Here is a 20,706-nt window from a genome sequence, read left to right as displayed (position 1 = left end):
AACTCCAGGAATACGGCACATTACAATTCCCTCACAGAATGCAAATTTACAGAGCTTTTAAAGTTATTACAAACCAAGGATTCCTTCATCAGAAAAAAGCTTATTTAACTTTGTATAACATTCCTCACAGGACAGGTTATGCTATAAAGAGGCTGATGCCCTCAAGTTGAAGATGATTCTGGCTCAAATTATTCTGATACCAATTCATGGATCTTCCTCCAGTAGAACTCAGATGCCCATATACATGTAAACCCACCTAAAAAGTTCACTATGGACTTGATTTATCCAGGGGTTGGTATTTCTAGAGGTGGTAAGTCCACAAAGATAGAGAACATGAGAAGAGAGGCATGCCTAGGAAACAGATGACTCTTCTTTTGAACTTTTTGTGCTTATGCTATCTGCGAGACAGCCAAGTGAGGAAGTATGACCAGAAGTTAGGTGCACACATGTGACTCTTAAGACAGAGCTGTGAGGCAAGTATAGTAGGTTTTCACTAATTGGTAACTTTAGTCAACAAATTTGGATATCAAAGCTTAGATGGGTAGTGGATGTAATTGTACAGAGGAACTGCTTTAGATTAAAAAAAGAGGGGAATCACAACATTCTAACGATAATTTTAGCATTTTAAGAACAGGCAAAAGAAGGGAAAGCATCAATTGCCAGTACTTTAGTGGATAGTTCTACTCTATTTTTCACATTATTGCTCTTGATTGCTCTATGAATACTTTTTCTCTTAATGAGCAGGAGACACTCAGGAAAATTGTGATATGCCTGAAATCACATTGCTACAAAGTGGCAGCTTCGGCCACCCAACACGGGCAGCTTAACTAATGCTGACTAAGCTCTTTTCCCACTACACCCTGTTAACTTTCTCTTATGCACATGTCTCTCTCTTGGATTCTTGCCCTCGTGGAATTTCCAGCCAAGTTACAGAATACTATAAATATCAATGCTGCGGTATGGGTTATAAATCCTATAAGAGTTGGGAGAAGGTTATCAGTGGGAGTTTCCAATCCTATTATAGAGCCAGTAAAATCAATAAGGGTCTTATCTAAGCTGAGAATAACAGATGTATTACTCTGAACAATCATAAGAGGTTAGGGGGAGAAATTAGTATTTTAGTAAAGCAAAAGATAATTAATTGCATAGTATGACAATCTTCTTTTTATCTTTTCATTTTGATTTAAAATTCATTTTTTATAGCACGAGTATTGAATTTCAATGTATTAAATAAGAAATTAAGCAGAATAGAAACATAACATAAATGTCTGTAATACATATTATATATGTATACAGTAGTATTGCAGTACATATATTTACACACACATATACATTTATATCACAGTAATAAAAATAAAATGCAATAGTCAATCTGAGAAACAAACTTGGCTAGATATCTTTATCATTTACATTCACATTGTCAATGTTTAGGTTTTGGTTTTGATCGTTTCCAAAGTAATTATTTTCCATCTGCAATAAATGAAAATGTTTAGGCTTGTTGCAAAAGTGTTTAAGATGTTTATGCTAAACAAAATGTGTTTCTCTACACTGAGAAACATCCGATCAAAACAGTGGTTTTCGTGTTTTGAACTGTCTCAGACAAAATGCATGCTGATCTAATTAACACTGCAAAAGATTTTTTAAAAGGAAAAAATAGCTGGGCTTGTTATTATATATGGTCATACATTAAAATAACTAGACAATTAGTTTTGAGGGAAACAAAAATGAATCAGGAATTGTCAGTCACATTTTGCCAAACACTTTCAACTACTTAGAGACCACAGTCTTTAAAGTCACTTTAAAGACTGACTCCTTTCAGAGCTTTCCTTTGACTTCTGTAAACTTTCTCGAAACACTAACTTAGAGGTAGTTTCAAAGTATAGTACACTCAGTTCATTTCAGTTCAATTCAGTCTCTCAGTCGTGTCCAACTCTTTGCGACCCCATGAATCACAGCACCCCAGGCCTCCCTGTCCATCACCAACTCCCGGAGTTCACTCAGACTAACATCCATCGAGTCAGTGATGCCATCCAGCCATCTCATCCTCTGTCATCCCCTTCTCCTCCTGCCCCCAATCCCTCCCAGCATCAGAGTCTTTTCCAATGAGTCAACTCTTCACATGAGGTGGCCAAAGTATTGGAGTTTCAGCTTTAGCATCAGCCTTTCCAATGAATACTCAGGACTGATCTCCTTTAAGATGGACTGGTTGGATCTCCTTGCATGCAAAGGACTCTCAAGAGTCTTCTCCAACACCACAGTAGAAAAGCATCAATTCTTCAGCACTCAGCTTTCTTCACAGTCCAACTCTAACATCCATACATGACGAAGGAAAAACCAGAGCCTTGACTACATACACCTTTGTTGGCAAAGTAATATCTCTGCTTTTGAATATGCTATCTAGGTTGGTCATAACTTTCCTTTCAAGGAGTAAGCGTCTTTTAATTTCATGGCTGCAATCACCATCTGCAGTGATTTTGGAGCCCCCCAAAATAAAGTCTGGCACTGTTTCCACTGTTTCCTGATCTATTTCCCATGAAGTGATGGGACCAGATGCCATGATCTTCGTTTTCTGAACGTTGAGCTTTAGGCCAACTTTTTCACTCTCCTCTTTCACTTTCATCAAGGGGACTTTTAGTTCCTCTTCACTTTCTGCCATAAGGGTGGTGTCATCTGCATATCTGAGGGTATTGACATTTGTCTCGGCAATCTTGATTCCAGCTTGTTCTTCTTCCAGCCCAGCAGTTCTCATGATGTACTCTGCATATAAGTTAAATAAGCAGGGTGCCAATATACAGCCTTGACATACTCCTTTTCTTATTTGGAACCAGTCTGTTGTTCCATGTCAAGTTCTAACTGTTGCTTCCTTATTTGCATATAGGTTTCTCAAGAGGCAGGTCAGGTAGTCTGGTATTCCCCTCTCTTTCAGAATTTTCCACAGTTTATTGTGATTCACACAAAGGCTTTGGCATAGTCATTAAAGCAAAAACAGATGTTTTTCTGGAACTCTCTTGCTTTTTCAATGATCCATCAGTGGATTTAAAAAGAAAACATAAAATTGATGATGCATCAGTCAGTCATTTGGCTGTCTTCTCTGTGTATCTTAATGTTGTTTTCCCTCTGTTATGTGTGTCTTTGTGTCGAAAATTTTCCATTTTATTAGGACACCATCATATTGGATTAGGGTTCATTCTGAGAACTTCATTTTAGTTTAATTTTCTCTGCTGATACCCCATTTCCAAATAAAATCACATTCCATGGTATTAGGGATTTGGGCTTAAATGTATCTTTTTGAGAGAGACTTAATTCAACCCGTGACACTGATTTTAAAAATTTTACCTTCACTCTAATTCAGACATGCAGAATAATGGAACAGACTAGAGAATCTCTAAATAAACCCCCACAACCACAGTCAATTAATATTTGACAAAGGAGACAGCAATGTAAAATGAAAAAAAAAAAAAAAAAAGATTCTTTTCAGCAAGTGGCTTTAGGAAGCGAGACAACCTTAAGAAACTCAATGAAGTTAGGATCTTCTTCACACCATAAGACATCACACCATGACACTCCTAGGAGAGAACTCAAGTCAAACATTCTCAACAATATTTAGAATCAGTATCTAGATCTTAAGATAAGTCTTACAAGGCAAAAGAATTAAAAGAAGAAATAAATGAGACCATCAAAGTTAAAAGCTTTTGTACAGCAAAGAAAATCATAAATAAAATGAAAAGGCAACCTATAGACTAGGAGAAAATATTATCAACCTATGTGACTGACAAGGGATCAGTTTCCAAAATATACAAATAGCTCACAAAACTCAGTATCACAAACAAACAAAAACCCAATCAAAAAATGGGCCGAAGACCTGAACAGTCATTCCTCCAAAGAAGACATACAGATGGCCAACAGGCACATGAAAAGATGCTACATGTCACTAATCATTCAGTTCAGTTCAGTAGCTCAGTCTTGTCTGACTCTTTGCGACCCCATGAATCGCAGCACACCAGGCCTCCCTGTCCAGCACCAACTCCTGGAGTTAACTCAGACTCACGTGCATCAAGGCAGTGACGCCATCCAGCCATCTCATCCTCTGTCGTCCCCTTCTTCTCCTGCCTTCAATCCCTCCCGGCATCAGAGTCTTCTCAAATGAGTCAACTCTTCGCATGAGGTGGCCAAAGTACTGGAGTTTTAACTTTAGCATCATTCCTTCCAAAGAAATCCCAGGGCTAATCTCCTTCAGAATGGACCGGTTGGATCTCCTTGAAGTCCAAGGGACTCTTAAGAGTCTTCTCCAACACCACAGTTTAAAAGCATCAATTCTTTGGCATTCAGCTTTCTTCACAGTCCAGCTCTCACATCCATACATGACCACTGGAAAAACCATAGCCTTGACTAGACGGACCTTTGTTGGCAAAGTAATGTCTCTGCTTTTGAATATGCTGTCTAGGTTGGTCATAACTTTCCTTTCAAGGAGTAAGTGTCTTTTAATTTCATGGCTGCAATCACCATCTGCAGTGATTTTGGAGCCCCCCCCCCCCCTAAATAAATAAATAAATAAAGTCTGACACTGTTTCCACTGTTTCCCTATCTATTTCCCATGAAGTGATAGGACCAGATGCCATGATCTTCATTTTCTGAATGTTGAGCTTTAAGCCAACTTTCGAGAAATGTGAATCAAAGCTACAATGAGGTACCACCTCACGCTTTTCAGAATGGCTATCATTATATAAGTCTATAAACAATAAAACCTAGATAGGATGTGAAAAATAGGAAATTCTCCTACACTATTGGTGAGAATGTAAATTGGTATAATCACGTTGGAAAACAGTGTAGAGGTTCCTAAAAAAATACCAAAACATAGAGTTACTATATGATTCAACAACCTCATTCCTGGGCATATATATGTAAAAGACAAAAGCTCTAATTTTAAAATATACATGCACACCAATATTCATTGCAAAAGTATTCATAATAGTCAAGATATGGAAACAACTTGTGCCTATTGACAGATGAATGGATAAAGAAGATGTGGTGTATTTATAGAATGGAATATTACTCAGTTATAGAAAGGAATGAAATAATGACATTTGAAATAACATGGATAGACCTAGAGATTATCATACTAAATGAAGTAAGCCAAACAGAGAAGTATAAATTTTAGACATCTCTTCTGTGTGAACCTAAAAGTTAATACAAATGAGCTTATTTACAAAATAGAAGTGACTTTAGACATATAAAACACATTTATAGTTACCAAAGGGAAAATAGGGAAAGTGAGGGATAAATTAAGAATGTGGTATTAACATATGTACACTACAGTCTACAAAATAGATAAGCAACAAGGATTTACTGTACAGCAGAGGGAACTATATTCAATATCTTATCATAACCTATGATGGAAATGAATAAAAAATGTATGTGTAACTGAATCACTATTCTGTACACCAGAAACTAAAACAATATTGTAAATCATCATCAATAATATAGGGATATTAGTATCCTTTCCCTCTGCTTCCCAGATCCTCTTCTTAACTGAAGAAAGTCTGGCACTTCACCTGACTTTTCCACTTAGCTTCTCTGTCATTCCAACAGGGAACAAAGTAGAAACATTCTTTAGCTTTTCCATGTGATGTGTTCCCTCTTTTATTGGGTTGGTAATTGTCATCTTAACATCTCAGGAACTTATGTAATCACTCTAGGCTGAAATCTTGGCAGAAGGTTTTTAGTTGTTGTTAATGTTTTCCAGGTAACTCTAATATGCAAATAAGGCTGAAAATCTCTACATTAAAAACAATCTTAAATTTATGATTTACTGACTTTATATTCTTTTAATACTTTGCTTGACATTAGCAAAGAGTCAGACATGGGACTGAACATGCACACATGATTTCCTCTTATAGTATTTTTCCTCTTACATTCTAGAGTCTTATGAAAGTTGCAGCATATGTGTTTTAATGAATGACTACTAATGTAGAGTTCTAGATAGATAACACAAGGAAGAAAAGATAATGAGATATGCAAGAAGAATCCCATTGGCTATGGGAAAAATGTTTACATTCTAGTCATAAGATCAAAATCAATAAATCATTAACCTATTGGCTTTAGAAGTAGATTTCCTTGAGACAAAGAGTAAGACAAGCACATAAGATCAGGAACTGAAGTATTCAGAAATGTTGGATATCAACGGGCCTAGGTATGGTCCCATGATTCTGGTACTGAGAGGAGAAAATACAAAAAAAAGACACACGTCCCTTTACAGTAAAATGTGAGCAGAGCTCAAAGGGTTATTCTTTTTTTTAAAAAAAATATAAATTTATTTATTTTCATTGGAATCTAATTACTTTACAATATTGTATGGGTTTTACCATACAGTGACATGAATCCACCATGGGTGTACATGTGTTCCCCATCCTGAACCTCCCCTCTCACCTTCTTCCCCATGGGTTATTCTTTTTAAAAATGAATCTTTTAAATTTATCTTGGCTAAGAATATAAGAGAACTATAACAGTCCTTTGGGGAATAAATCTGCTAATCATGTCAGAGGGATTAACTGGAGTAAAACTCTATGCCTTTTTTCCCATGTTTGTTCCAAAAATTTATTTACCCATTTGAATGAGTGTGTGTGTGTTTGTGTGTGTTACAACAGGTTAAGCTATCATTGGCCATATAACAACACTGTCTTAATTTACTCTCTTTTCCTACACAATTGAAAGAAATAGACATATTGGATCAAATAGTACCATAATTTGAAGTATTTGCCTTCAATTCTGAGCATTATATTCTGTATTTTAAACAACGGTTTAAGAGAAGACAGCCCTGAAAAATGTAGGGTCAAAGTGAGAGGGTAACAGGCAGGAAGGCCAGGGGTCTCCAAATGGAGGAAATAGCCTGCAAATGTCAGACATTTTTATCTCCCTTAAGCGGCAGGAAGAAACAAACTAGCGATATTTTTTTCCTTCTCTATACAAATTTAAAAGGAGGTTTCTCTTAAAATTCTGTGTTGCCATGACACCTGCTTTCACCTGAAGTTAACCAATGCCTTTTTCTTATGGAAATGTTTATCTTAAGCTATGCTATTGTACTATGCATTTACCCCAAACTCTGTCTTCAAGTCAGTTCTGCCTTTTGGCTCAGAACCTACTTGATAAACCAGTATGTTATACTCTGATATTGTTCCTCTAATCTATGTAAACGACACTATTTGTATGGTGCTCTGCCCTTCTTCAAGATTCAAGCTAACCCTTTTATGGCCCAAGATGAACCATTTGGAGCCAAGATTATCCCAAAATACATCCTATGGGTGAGGGGCCTGGTGCCATTCTAAGTTCTGAGACATTCCTTTCTTTCATTAACAGACTACTGGTAACTATATAACATCCAGCTAAAGACTAGCAGTGGGGTACTCTTTCTGCCCTCTTCTGATGCCTGTGTCAGAAGCTTTCTCTATCTCCTTTATACTTTAATAAAACTTTGTTACACAAAAGCTCTGAGCGATCAAGCTTCGTCTTTGGCCCCGGATTGAATTCTTCTCCAGGGGCCAAGAATCCCAGCGTCGTAATTCAACAACAACCTTTCATCTTGAGGGCTCATCTGGGATACTTCAGGACAAGGTAAGGATGCTTGGAGCTCTAGTTCTTTGTTCTCTTAGCAAACACATTTTCTGCTGTGCTTTACTAACTCTACGGTGTGCTTGTGTGAATGAATGACATGCCCTGCGCAAGGCAAGTGAGGAGCCCTGCTCTGCGGTTCCACAGTGATCTCATACAGCTTATGGCAGAAACCTGTCGGGGGTTTCTACCAAGCTGCCAAGGCCAAGAGGCGCCCAATGTCTCTTTTGGGAACCAACCAGAAATGGGCAAAGCGTGTGGACCGAACTCTCCTTTCTCGGTCAAACCTTTCGGTCTCTTTGACCATTTCATAACTCCTTGGGAATTAGAAGTACTAACCTAATCTATCAGATCATAGACTTTCAAGGGACTTGTGATCTATACTGTTACTGTGTACTGTGGCTTAGGTCCCAAACTTGGAATGGTAGTCAAGAAAGTGCCTAGCCTCGCTAGGAATCAAAAGTTTGGAAGCTAGATGGAGCTTTAGCCCCAAGAACATCTCGGAGGTTGAAGGTTACTCAGATTGGGACTGAAATGGTGTTTTTTTTTTTTTTTTTTTTCCTTTGGTAACACTGGCTCTTAGTGGACCAGAGGAGGCTCTTATACTGGTGTGGTGATGCTTGAAAAGAACATCCCAGCTTTATGTTCGTATCGGTCTTATTGTGGTCAGGAATATACTCAGGGTCGTGTACAGGCACTCAGGTGATGAATGTTTCCCCCAGCGGTCTTAGCTTGGGAGGCATTCCGGAAGGTTACTCTGATTGCACCCCAGGTGGCATCAGAGGCAAGCAAGGTTAAAGGTGAAGAGCTGGACGTCAGGTAGAGATGCTATCAGGTCTACCCCTGGTACATCCCCATCCCGTCTCGGTGGTAGAACCGAGAGGGTTGAGACAGCACCTGCGTCAGTAAGAGACAGACTAAGTCTGACCAGGAAGGAAAAGCTTTTGGTGTAAAGTCTGTCTACACCCCCATCTAGAGCAGGGAGGGACACCTCCAGTAAAAAAATGGCACTGGTCGCTTTTTTCCTCTCTTACAGATGGGAGCTAACAATTGCAGCCTCACTCCTTTGAACTGTATCCTGAAAAACTGGGATAGATTTGATCCCCAGGCCTTAAAGAAGACACACCTGGTCTTCCTATGCGATACTGCATGGCCACGGTATCCACGGGAGGATGGCCAACGGTGGCCGGTTGGAGGGTCTCTTAAGTATAATACTTTTACAATTAGACCAGTTCTGTAAAGAACAAGGGAAAAGTGATCTTAAAAGATAGACTTATCACTAAGTCGGCTCCAGATATCCACCATAAACTACAAAAACGGGAGTTTGGACCAAATCAGTCTTTAGATACTCTGTTACAACTGGCTCAGATGGTCTATTACGGTAGGGAATATGAGGAAAAGAAAGAAAGGCAAAGAAAGACAAAGGAAAAGGTGGAAGCCTTTCCAATGGCTATGAAAAACGCTCTTAAACAGCTGGAGAAAAATGCCCAGCGGGACCCAGGTGAAAAGGGATGGGCTTGCTATTCCTGTGGGAAGGAGGGGCACCCCAAGCGAGATTGCCCTCAGGCATTTAAGCTGCCCCCGGGTCCATGTCCGGTCTGCAAAGGACGACACTGAAAGAGAGACTGCCCTCAGAGGCATAGGTCTCCGGGGTCGGACTCTCAAGACAATCAGGACTGAAGGTGCCCGGGGGTCCCCACACAAGCTCCCATCCTAATTAAACCTGAGGAACCCCTGGTATTAATAATTGTGAGGGGCCAATCCGTCGATTTCCTTTTAGATACTGGGGCAACTTACTCTGTGCTTATTGAAGCCCCTGGCCCACTTTCTTCCCGATCCGCTTCTGTAATGGGACTGTCTGGATGAGCCAAAGGTATTATTTCAGTTATTCTTTATCTTGCAACTGGGATTCTGTGCTATTTTCACACGAGTTTCTGATCGTGCCAGAATCTCCCTCACCACTTTTGGGGAGGGATATACTGAGCAAGGTCCATGCCTCTGTTTTTATGAATATGGAGCCCTCCCTTTCTCTCCCTATAGTTGAACAAAACGTAAATCCTAGAGTATGGGCTGATGGAAAATCTGTGGGTCGAGCACAAAATGCTATTCCTGTTGTTGTCAAGCTCAAAGACCCACACTTATTTCCACATAAGAAGCAGTATCCTCTGAAACCTGAGGTTAAGGAAGGGTTAAAACCCATCATCAAAAATTTAAAAGAACAGGGACTATTAATTCCCTGTAACAGTCCTTGCAACACTCCTATTTTGGGTATAAAAAAATCAAATGGTAAATGGAGACTAGTTCAAGATTTACGTATAATAAATGAGGCTGTAGTTCCTTTACACCCCATGGTGCCTAATCCTTATACTCTATTGTCTGAAATTCCTGAACGAGCCAAATATTTCTCAGTAATTGATTTAAAAGATGCTTTCTATTCAGCACCTTGGGCAGAGGAAAGTCAATTTCTATTTGCCTTTAAAGACCCTACCCAGCCAGCTTCTCAGTTAACCTGGACAGTTTTGCCCCAGGGATTTCGTGACAATCCTCACTTATTTGGACAAAGTTTGTCACGAGATCTACAAAACTTTAATAGCTCTAAAGTGGTGGTGTTACAATATGTAGATGATATTTTGCTCTGTGCTGAGACAGAGGAAGCTTGTTCGCGAGCCTCAGAAGATTTCTTAAACTTTCTGGCAGGCTGTGGTTACAAGTCATCAAGAGAAAAGGCTCAGTTTTGTCAACAATCAGATATCTGGGCCTAATCATATCAGAAGGGACTAGGGCCATAGGCTCTGAGAGAATTAAACCTATACTAAATCATCCCCTACCTATGACTTTAAGACAATTGAGAGGATTTTTGGAAATCACAGGTTATATAAACTTATAGCTGAAACTCAGCAGGCCCAAACTGACAAACTGGTTTGGTCACCAAAAACTCAAAAGGCTTTTAAGGTTCTTCAGACTGCTCTCCTGCAAGCTCCAGCTCTGAGCTTGCCCACAGGGTCAGAATTTAATTTGTTTGTCACTGAAAACAAAGGTATGGCCTTGGGAGTTTTGACACAACCCCAAGGGCCTCACCAGCAACCTATTGCTTATCTAAGCAGAGAATTAGATGTAATTTCACGTGGGTGGCCCCACTGCCTAAGAGTAATTGAGGCACCGGGTTTATTAGCACCTGAAGCTTTAAAAATAATTAATGGATGAAACCTTACTGTACGGACTTCTCATGATAGGATTGGAATCTTAAATTCTATGGTTAATAGTTGGATGACAGACAGTAGGCTTCTTAAATATCAGTCATTATTGTTAGAAGGACCAGTAACTAAGCTTAAAGTCTGTGGAAATTTAAATCCTGCCACTTTCCTTCCTGAGAAGGAAAATGAAACACCTGATCACGATTGTTCTCAATTCCTAACTTTAAACTATGCAGCTCAGGAAGATCTAATGGATACCCCATTAGACAATCCCGACCTGGAAATATTTACAGATGGCAGTTCTTTTGTTCAGTATGGAAAGCATAAAGCAGATTATGCCGTGGTGACTGCTGAACAGGTTTTGGAAGCAAAATCTCTCCCGCAGGGAACCAGTACTCAGTTAACGGAGCTTGTGGCTCTGACCCGAGCTCTAGAGTTGAGCAAAGGGCAGCGGGTAAATATCTACATGGATTCTAAATATGCTTATTTGACTTTACATGCTCATGCTGCAATATGGGAAAAAAAAGACAGTTAAAAACAGCAACAGGTAAACCTATTAAGCATTTCAGAGAGATCGAGAGACTTTTAAATGCTATATATTGTCCTAAAGAAGTAGCTGTTATGCATTGCAAAGTGCACAGCAGGGATGGGAGTAAAGTAGCCAAAGGTAATCAGTTGGCTGACTGTCAAGCCAGAAAAATGGCACTTTACGAAATCCCTTCACTGCAGATGCCTTTGATCTGGACAGGTCCTGTGGAACAGGAAAAACCACAATATAATGAGGAAGAATGACAAAGATATGAAAAAGGAGGAGCACAGATTACTGATAAAGGATGGTTGCAGTCTGAGGATGGATGATTAATAATTCCTGAAAATGCTCAATGGAAAATTCTTAAGGGTTTACATCAGAGTTATCATTTGGGTGCAGAGGGTACTTATCAAATGGCTTCTCGTTTGTTTGAAGGTAAAAATGTAATGAAAACTTTAAAGAATATTGTCAAAAGGTGTGAGGTTTGTCAGAAAAATAATCCAAAGACTGAAAAGCTTGCAAAATCTGAATTACAAAGAAATGGGAAGTATCCTGGAGAGGACTGGGAAATTGATTTTACTCATATGCCAAAAGCTAATGGATATTCTTGCTTACAAGTTTGGGTAGATACTTTTACTGGATGGATTAAAGCTTTTCCCTGTCTCAGCGAACAGGCTAAGGAGGTTATAAATATCTTAATCCATGAAATTATCCCCAGGTTTGGGCTGCCACGGAGCCTTCAGAGTGACAATGGCTCTGCCTTTAAAGCTGCTGTAACTCAGGGGGTATCTAAAGCTCTAGGAATAGAATACCACTTACACTGTTCCTGGAGGCCCCAATCCTCAGGAAAGGTTGAAAATGCTAATGATATTATCAAAAGACATCTGCGCAAATTAACTCAAGAAACGCACTCAGGACAATTGGATTAAAGTCCTACCCATAGCTTTACTGAGGGCTCAAACTGCCCCCAGAAAGGAGGGACTGCCCCCCTTTGAATGTATTTATGGAAGGCCTTTCTTATGCACAGACATTGCTATAGACCCTGAAGCCTTGGAATTACTAGTTATGTAACTCAGCTCTCAGCTTTTCAATAGGCATTAACAGAACTCCTGGAGACGACTCCTGACCCAGCCTCTGAGTCAAGCAAGCCTCTATTTGAGCCAGGAACTGAGGTCCTCATAAAAACTTTGGGATCTGGGGGCCCATCCCTCGAGCCCCTTTGGGAAGGCCCTTACCAGGTTATTCTTTCTTCTCCCACAGCTGTCCAAGTGCCAGGAATTGATTAGTGGGTACATCACACTCGAGTAAAGAGGTGGCACCCTGACCAAAACTAAGTGACATCTTTTTTGTCTTTATTTTCTATGCTCTGACTTTGTACTTTTCAGATGGGCCTGATAACCTATGTGAGCTTACTTCTGCTGACTCCAAATATCCTGAGTCTGCTGTTTGATCCTCAAGACAATGCCTTCCTGTCCTGGGCTCACTCCTACACTGCATTCCACAATCGGTCTAACTGCTGGGTCTGTTCATCAGTGGAAGGCTTCCCATGGTGGACATCTCCACTTCAAGAAAAAGACTTTCTCCAAGTGTGTAAATACCTTCGACAACAATTACATGCGATGCCTCTTCTTCATCTAATGACACCTACCAACCCTAAAATGGACTGGTGCAACACTTTGTACTTTAACTATGGACACAATGTAACTTTTAATTTTGATTTTAACTTGTTTAATGACTATGTTGCCTTACATCTGTAACTATATAACTGGATTTGTTTCTAGCCGCATGAAAGCTTTCAAGTTACAAATGGTTGCTCAAACTCCTGCTACTGTTGCAGCTGCCGCCAACTACTATTTGGGGCCCCTGGATCAGATATCCTCAATATAAGGATTAGGAGAATATGTTGCCTCCCCGATTTAGGGACAACACCCCTTCTCAGCTCTGAAGCAGTTATGGAACAAAAATGATGCCCCTTTTCCCTAGGCAACATAATTCTCCTAAAAGAAAAGGGGGGAATGAGAGGGTAACAGGCAGGAAGGCCAGGGGTCTCCAGATGGAGGAAATAGCCTGCAAGTGTCAGACATTTTTATCTCCCTTAAGCGGCAGGAAGAAACAAACTAGCAATATTTTTTTTCCTTCTCTATACAAATTTAAAAGGAGGTTTCTCTTAAAATTCTGTGTTGCCATGACACCTGCTTTCACCTGAAGTTAACCAATGCCTTTTTCTTATGAAAATGTTTATCTTAAACTATGCTAATGTACTATGCATTTACCCCAAACTCTGTCTTCAAGTCGGTTCTGCCTTTTGGCTCAGAACCTACTTGATAAACCAGTATGTTATACTCCGATATCGTTCCTCTAATCTATATAAATGACACTATTTGTATGGTGCTCTGCCCTTCTTCAAGATTCAAGCTAATCCTTTTATGGCCCAAGATGAACCATTTGGAGCCAAGGTTATCCCAAAATACATCCTATGGGTGAGTGGCCTGGTGCCATTCTAAGTTTTGAGACATTCCTTTCTTTCATTAACAGACTACTGGTAACTATATAACATCCAGCTAAAGACTAGCAGTGGGGTACTCTTTCTGCCCTCTTCTGATGCCTATGTCAGAAGCTTTCTCTATCTCCTTTATACTTTAATAAAACTTTGTTACACAAAAGCTCTGAGAGAACAAGCCTTGTCTTTGGCCCCGGATTGAATTCTTCTCCTCCGGTGGCCAAGAATCCCGGCGTCGTAATTGAACAACAACCTTTCAAAAGCAAGACAAAAACTCATATAAGAACAATGGTTGAAACCCAGTTTTACTTGAATGATGAACTAGAATATTGATAAAGATTACTTAACATTTTTAGCACTTTTACCCCATGGTATATAACAAATTTATGTCAATTATAGTCCTAGTTAAAATAGCTATTGGGCTATTTTAAAATGACCTGGTAGACATTTAAGACATCTATTATTTATTTTATGATTATAATTTATTTTAAGATGCCCTTTGTGCAATAAAGTTTATTTAGGTTTAGTTAGGTTAGTTTTGATTCATCTTCAAGATAATATTATTGCAAAGGAGGATGCATTTGAAAGTCTTCTGATTAGACTCCAGAAGAAAAAATAAGTACTCAAATTTCTGGAAGAGACATATTAATAAAATGCTGAAAAACCTCTGAAGAACTATATTTTCTAGTGAGCTATGACCATCCAGAATACATATTAGTCTTTAAAGACACTTTATAAAAAGTTTAAATAGAGATCTATTAGAAAGACTGTTTTGAATCATGGAATTCAAATACAACCTTTTATATTGTTAATCTTTCTTGAAGTATAAAGAGATGAGAATAAAGAGAAAAAGAATTATTTCATCTTAACCTTACCCCTATGTATTTTTTCAACTCACCTGCCTTTTGTGGATACCTATGATTCATATAATATCTACGAACTATTATAGGGGATACACAATAACTGTTTGACTTAATTCTTATATATAGGAGTCTATAGTATATATGAATTGGATATATAAATAAAATATCATTTTTTAGGAAAATTATGAAGAGAAAGCAAGCCAGTAATTTTAAATTAAGAATAACTCCATGATAAGAGGAATCGTGTTCACCTTGATTATTTCTATAGTTGAAACACTTAACATAGTGCTTTATGCAATGAGGGTATTTAATGAGTATTTCTGGAATATCAGGATGAAATTGATCAGCAATTTTTGGATGATGAGATTTTAGATGTCTTGGGAAGGATGACTGCAATTTGAATTGGAATGAACTAGAAAACCAGCTAAAAGCAAGGTGGAAAAACTGAAAATTGAAGTGAACCTTGAAAAGTGTATAATATTTGGATCAAAAAATAATGGAATGTATATAGGTGTATGCTCCACCCATATACATTATATGTATGTATGTACAATAGAAGTGCATGTATGCTGATATGTGTGCATAAAAGCAATATGAAAAAAATAAAATTGCAGGTATGGATATGCTGTAGAGAGAAGGGAAACAACTATGCAACAATAGTTAATCTTTTGGAAATTAAATAGAAAGTAAAGCTGAATAGGTTGGGAGAAACCAATAGATTGGAAAGTATTGTTCTTCTCTTTTAGATATTTAAGCTTTTTTCTAAAGTCAGTGAAGAATTCTCTACCCATTAACAGAGATTTCACTGATTTTAGTCCATCAAAAGAAGAGCCAAAGATGAATAAGGTTTTTGCCCAAAACAAAAAGAAAGAATTGAATTGTCATTAATTAAAGTGGGAAAAGTTGAAGGAGAAGCAATTTTGGAGAGAAGATCAAGAGCTCATTTTTGAATCTATTAATTTTGAGATGCTATTAGACTAATTTAGATGAAATTAGTTAAATATAAATTTGCATAGTAAGTTCCAGAGGTACAAATGTGGCTATTGCCAGTATAGAGATGAGATTAAACCGTAAGCTTGAATAAAGTCACCCAAAGAGTAAGAGTATTATAAAACAAAAGAGAAGAGGCTCAGGACTAACTTTCAAGGACCTCTAACTTTGAGAATTAAAGAAAATGGGAGGAATCTACAAAGAAAAATGAAAATGAGTAGCTTCAAAAATGAAGGGACGTGGAGAATCACGTTTGAAGAATCATTTGCTGCTCTTAGGTAAGACTGGAGAATCGATCATTTGGCTTAGAATGGGGAGATCATTGTGGTAGTGTTGGGGCCAGAGTATGAACATAGTGGGTTTAAGAGAATAGGAAAAGATGAATTGAAGACAATGGGTATAAATAACTCAAGGAAATTATTGGTTAATTTCCAATTAAAATGCATGAATCATAAGTGTAAACTATTAATAAAAATAATTGATATAATAAAACTGTTAAAAAAACCCTAAGATCATGGCATCCAGTTCCATTATTTCATGGCAAACAGATGGGGAAAAAGTGGAAACAGTGACAGATTTAATTTTCTTGGGCTTCAAAATCACGTCAGATGATGACTGCAGCTATGGAATTCAAAGATGCTTGCTCCTTGGAAGAAAAGCAATGACAAACCTAGTACCACTACTACTAAGTTGCTTCAGTCATGTCCGACTCTGTGCGACACCATAGACTGCAGCCCACCAGGCTTTGCCATCCCTGGGATTCTCCAGGCAAGAACACTGGAGAAGGTTGCCATTTCCTTCTCCAATGCATGAAAGTGAAAAGTGAAAGTGAAGGCGCTTAGTCATGTCCGACTGTTTGTGATCCCATGGACTATGGCCTACCAAGCCCCTCTGTCCATGGGGTTTTCCAGGCAAGAATACTGGAGTGGGGTGCCATTGCCTTCTCCAAATGACAAACCTAGACAGTATATTAAAAAGTAGAGACTTTGCTGACAAAGGTCCATACTGTCAAAGCTATGGTTTTTCCAGTAGTCATGTATAGATGTGAGACTTGGACCATAAAGAAGGTTATTGTTGTTGTTTGGTTGCTTAGATGTGTCCAACTTTCTGCAATCCCTGAACTACAACACAGCTGGCTTCCCTGTTCTTCACCATCTCCTGGAGCTTGCTCAAACTCATGTCCATGGAGTCAGTGATGCCATCGAACCATCTCATTCTCAGTTGTCCTCTCCCCTTCTCATCCTGCCTTCAGTCTTTCCCAGCATCAGGTTCTTTTCTGATGAGTCGGCTCTTCACATCAGGTGGCCAAAGTATTGGAGCTTCAGCCTCAGCCTCAGTCCTACCAATGAATATTCAGGACTGATTTCCTTTAGGATTAACTGGTTTGATCTCTTTGCTTTCTATGACTAGCTAAAATGGTGGAGTAAAAGGATGTCTGCTTATCTTCTGTGAGAACACCGAAATCACAACTAGGTGCTGAACAACCATCAACAGAAGAATGTTGGATCCCACAAAAAAGAAATCCCATGTCCAAGGGTGAAAGAGAAGAAGAAGCCCCAATAAGATTGAAGGAAGGGTGAAACTATGTTTAGAATCAAACTGTACACCTGTCAGAGACACTCAGAGGGTGCAAACAAAAGCCTTGTGCTCGCTAGGACCCAAGGAAAGGAGGAGTGATCCCACACGAGACTGAGCCAGACTTGCCTTTGAGTGTCTGAGTGTTTCCTGCAGAGGCACAGTTCAGCAGTGGCCTGCTGTGGGGACAGGGACTCTGGCTGCAGCAGACTGGGAGGCATGGCATCTGCCATAAGCCCTCTTGGAGGAGGTCACCATTAGCCTTACCATAGAGCCACTGAGCAGATGACTCACAAACTGGATATCAATGATATCAAATAAGTTATTGCACTTTCACAAAAGTTCTAGGACACACAACAGATTTCCAAAACTGTGGATTTGGCAAAGGAACTGAGAACCCCCAGGGAATTTGACTTCAAAGGCCAGTAGGATTTGATTACAGAACTTCCACAGGACTGGGGAAACAGACTCTTGTAGGGCACAAACAAAATCTTGTTCACACCAGGACCCAGAGAAAGGAGCAGTGACCCCACAAGAGACTGAGCCAGACTTGTCTGTGAGCGTCCAGGAGTCTCCAGTGGGGGCATAGGTAGTAGTCATGGGCACTGAATACAACAGCCCTGGGAACCACTGCATTCTGGGAGCCACTTCAGTCCTTTTGAAGGTCACCATTACCACCATTACCCCTACCACAGTTTGGCCTCAAGCCAAACTACAGGGATGGAACACATCCCGACCCATCAGCAGAAAAATTGGATTAAAGATTTACTGAGCATGGCCCCGATCCCCATAGCAAGACCCAGCTTTCCCCACAGTCACTCCCTCCCATCAGGAAGCTTCCACAAGCCTCTTATCTTCATCCATCAAAAAGCAGGCAGAATGAAAACCACAACCACAGGACACTAACCAAATGGATCACATGGCTCACCGCCTTGTCTGACTCAGTGAAACTATTGCCCATGCCATATAGGGCCAGCCAAGATGGAAGGATCGTGGTGGAGAGTTCTGATGAAACATGGTCCACTGGAGAAGGGAATGGCAAGCCACTTCAACATTCTTGCCTTTAGAACCCCATAAACAGTATGAAAAGACAAAAAAGAAGGCTGGGAGCCAACTAATGGATGTTTTCAAACTGTGGTGCTGGAAAAGACTCATGAGAGTCCCTTGGAAATCAAGGAGATCAAACCAATCAATCTTAAAGGAAATCAACCCTGAATATTCATTGGAAGGACAGATATTGAAGCTGAAACTCCAATACTTTGGCCACCTGATTCAAAGAGCTGACTCACTGGAATGCTGGGAAAGATAGAAGACAGAAGGAGAAGAGGGCAGCAGAGGATGAGATGGTTGGATGGCACCACCAATTCAACAGACATGTATCTGGGCAAACTCAGGGAGAGAGAGAAGGAGAGGGAAGCCTGCTGTGGGGCAGTCCATGGGGTTGCTAAGAGTCAGATATGACTTACAGCCGAACAACAGCTATATATAACATACCTCAATGTTTACCTTAAAATTAATGCTGTAACATAATGCACAAAAATCATCTAAAGAGCTTTACTTCCTTCTAAGGATGCTTGGGATATTGATCAAAATAATTTTGAAAAATAGTTTTTTTCTTTTGTCTTTGGACAAAAGAATATTTGAAATGTCCTTGCTTGGGACATGCACAAATTATTTGAAATAGAAAGTACCTGAGAGATCATCTCTACAGATTCATTCTGTTACATTTTCCCTCTACTATCTGATTCCTATTTACATGGCACTAATAATTACTGAGGAAGCATTCAGGAGCTCAGTTAATTTAAACAATTATCTTAATGCAGATGACTGAATAATAGGCAATTTTAAGTGTCTTAATTCCCAGTTCTCAGGTCTACCAATACTTCTGAGAATGTGGCTATTAAAATATCTGAGTTCACAGCAGAATTTTCCAGATATTTCACAAATAATGACCAGCATGACATTATGAATGCTGGTAATGCAGGGTAGTCACCTTTTCAGCACTGCTCTGTTCTTAGATTTCCTAGAATCACAAAGGGAAGATTTGGAGAAGGAAGTCGAAATATCTACAGACGTTTTAATTCTATATAGATAGAAACTGCTGACAAAAATGGTTATGAAAGTATAAAATATTTTACCTTATCAGCACAAGTATACATAAAAAAATTAGTAATATTTTTCATAAGATTCTCTAATTTTAATATATATAATATATAAATATAAATAAATATATATATATTATATGTATATAATTTGTATTTCTTGTCAAACATATTAATTTGCATTGTATGGCATGGCTTTGAGAAACATACATTTGTAAAATTAATATATGCATCTTATAATTTCCATTCTCACCTACCTCCCTCATTCTATCTTTAAACAGAACATGTTATCTATTCTTTGATTTTATTAATTCTTATATATTGATATTCTGAATTGTAATATGCATTTTGAAACTAAATTGGAATTTGCTAAAAATAGCATTTTAATATCTTTTGCAGTTCCTCAAGCATCTGTCAGATGTCTTATTGTGTGCAGATTTTATTTCAGAGCCATATATAACATTGCTTTTGATTGACATGAAAGATTTTATAATTAATTTGAAGTCATTTCATTGTTAACTTGATGCATTTGGAAAGTCTGGAATTAAATGAATAGTTTTATATTGGTTTAATATTCTTCTCACTTTATTATAGTAGCTGAGGACTAATATTTGCATGTAATTTAAAACTTGCTTAATATGTTTTGCAATTTCATTTTGTGTTTTACCATGGATCTGGAATGCCAAGTCAAGTGGGCCTTAGGAAGCATCACTATGAACAAAGCTAGTAGAGGTGATGGAATTCCAGTTGAGCTATTTTAAATCCTAAAAGATGATGCTGTGAAAGTGCTGCACTCAATATGCCAGCAAATTTGGAAAACCCACCAGTAGCCACAGGCCTGGAAAAGTTCAGTTTTTATACCAATCCCAAAGAAAGGCAATACCAAAGAATGCTCAAACTATTGCAAAATTGCACTCATCTCACATGCTAGCAAAGTAATGCTCAAAATTCTCCAAGCCAGGCTTCAACAATATGTGAACTATAAAATTTCAGATGTTTGAGTTGGATTTAGAAAAGGCAGAGGAATCAGAGATCATATTGCCAACATCTGTTGCATCATTGAAAAAAATGAGAGTTCCAGAAAAACAACTACTTCTGTTTCATTGACTATGACAAAGCTTTTGACTGTGTGGATTACAACAAATTGTGGAAAATTCTTCAAGAGATGGGAATACCAGACCACCTTACCTGCTTCCTGAGAAATCTGTATGCAGGTCAAGAAGCAACAGTTAGAACTGGACATAGAACAACAGACTGATTCCAAATCAGGAAAGGAGTACGTCAAGGCTGTATATTGTCACCCTTCTTATTTAACTTATATGAAGAGTACATCATGAGAAACGGTGGA

This window comes from Budorcas taxicolor, chromosome 12 (assembly GCF_023091745.1).
Source record: "Budorcas taxicolor isolate Tak-1 chromosome 12, Takin1.1, whole genome shotgun sequence".
Classification (NCBI taxonomy): Eukaryota; Metazoa; Chordata; class Mammalia; order Artiodactyla; family Bovidae; genus Budorcas; species Budorcas taxicolor.
This window is presented reverse-complemented; position numbering follows the sequence as displayed.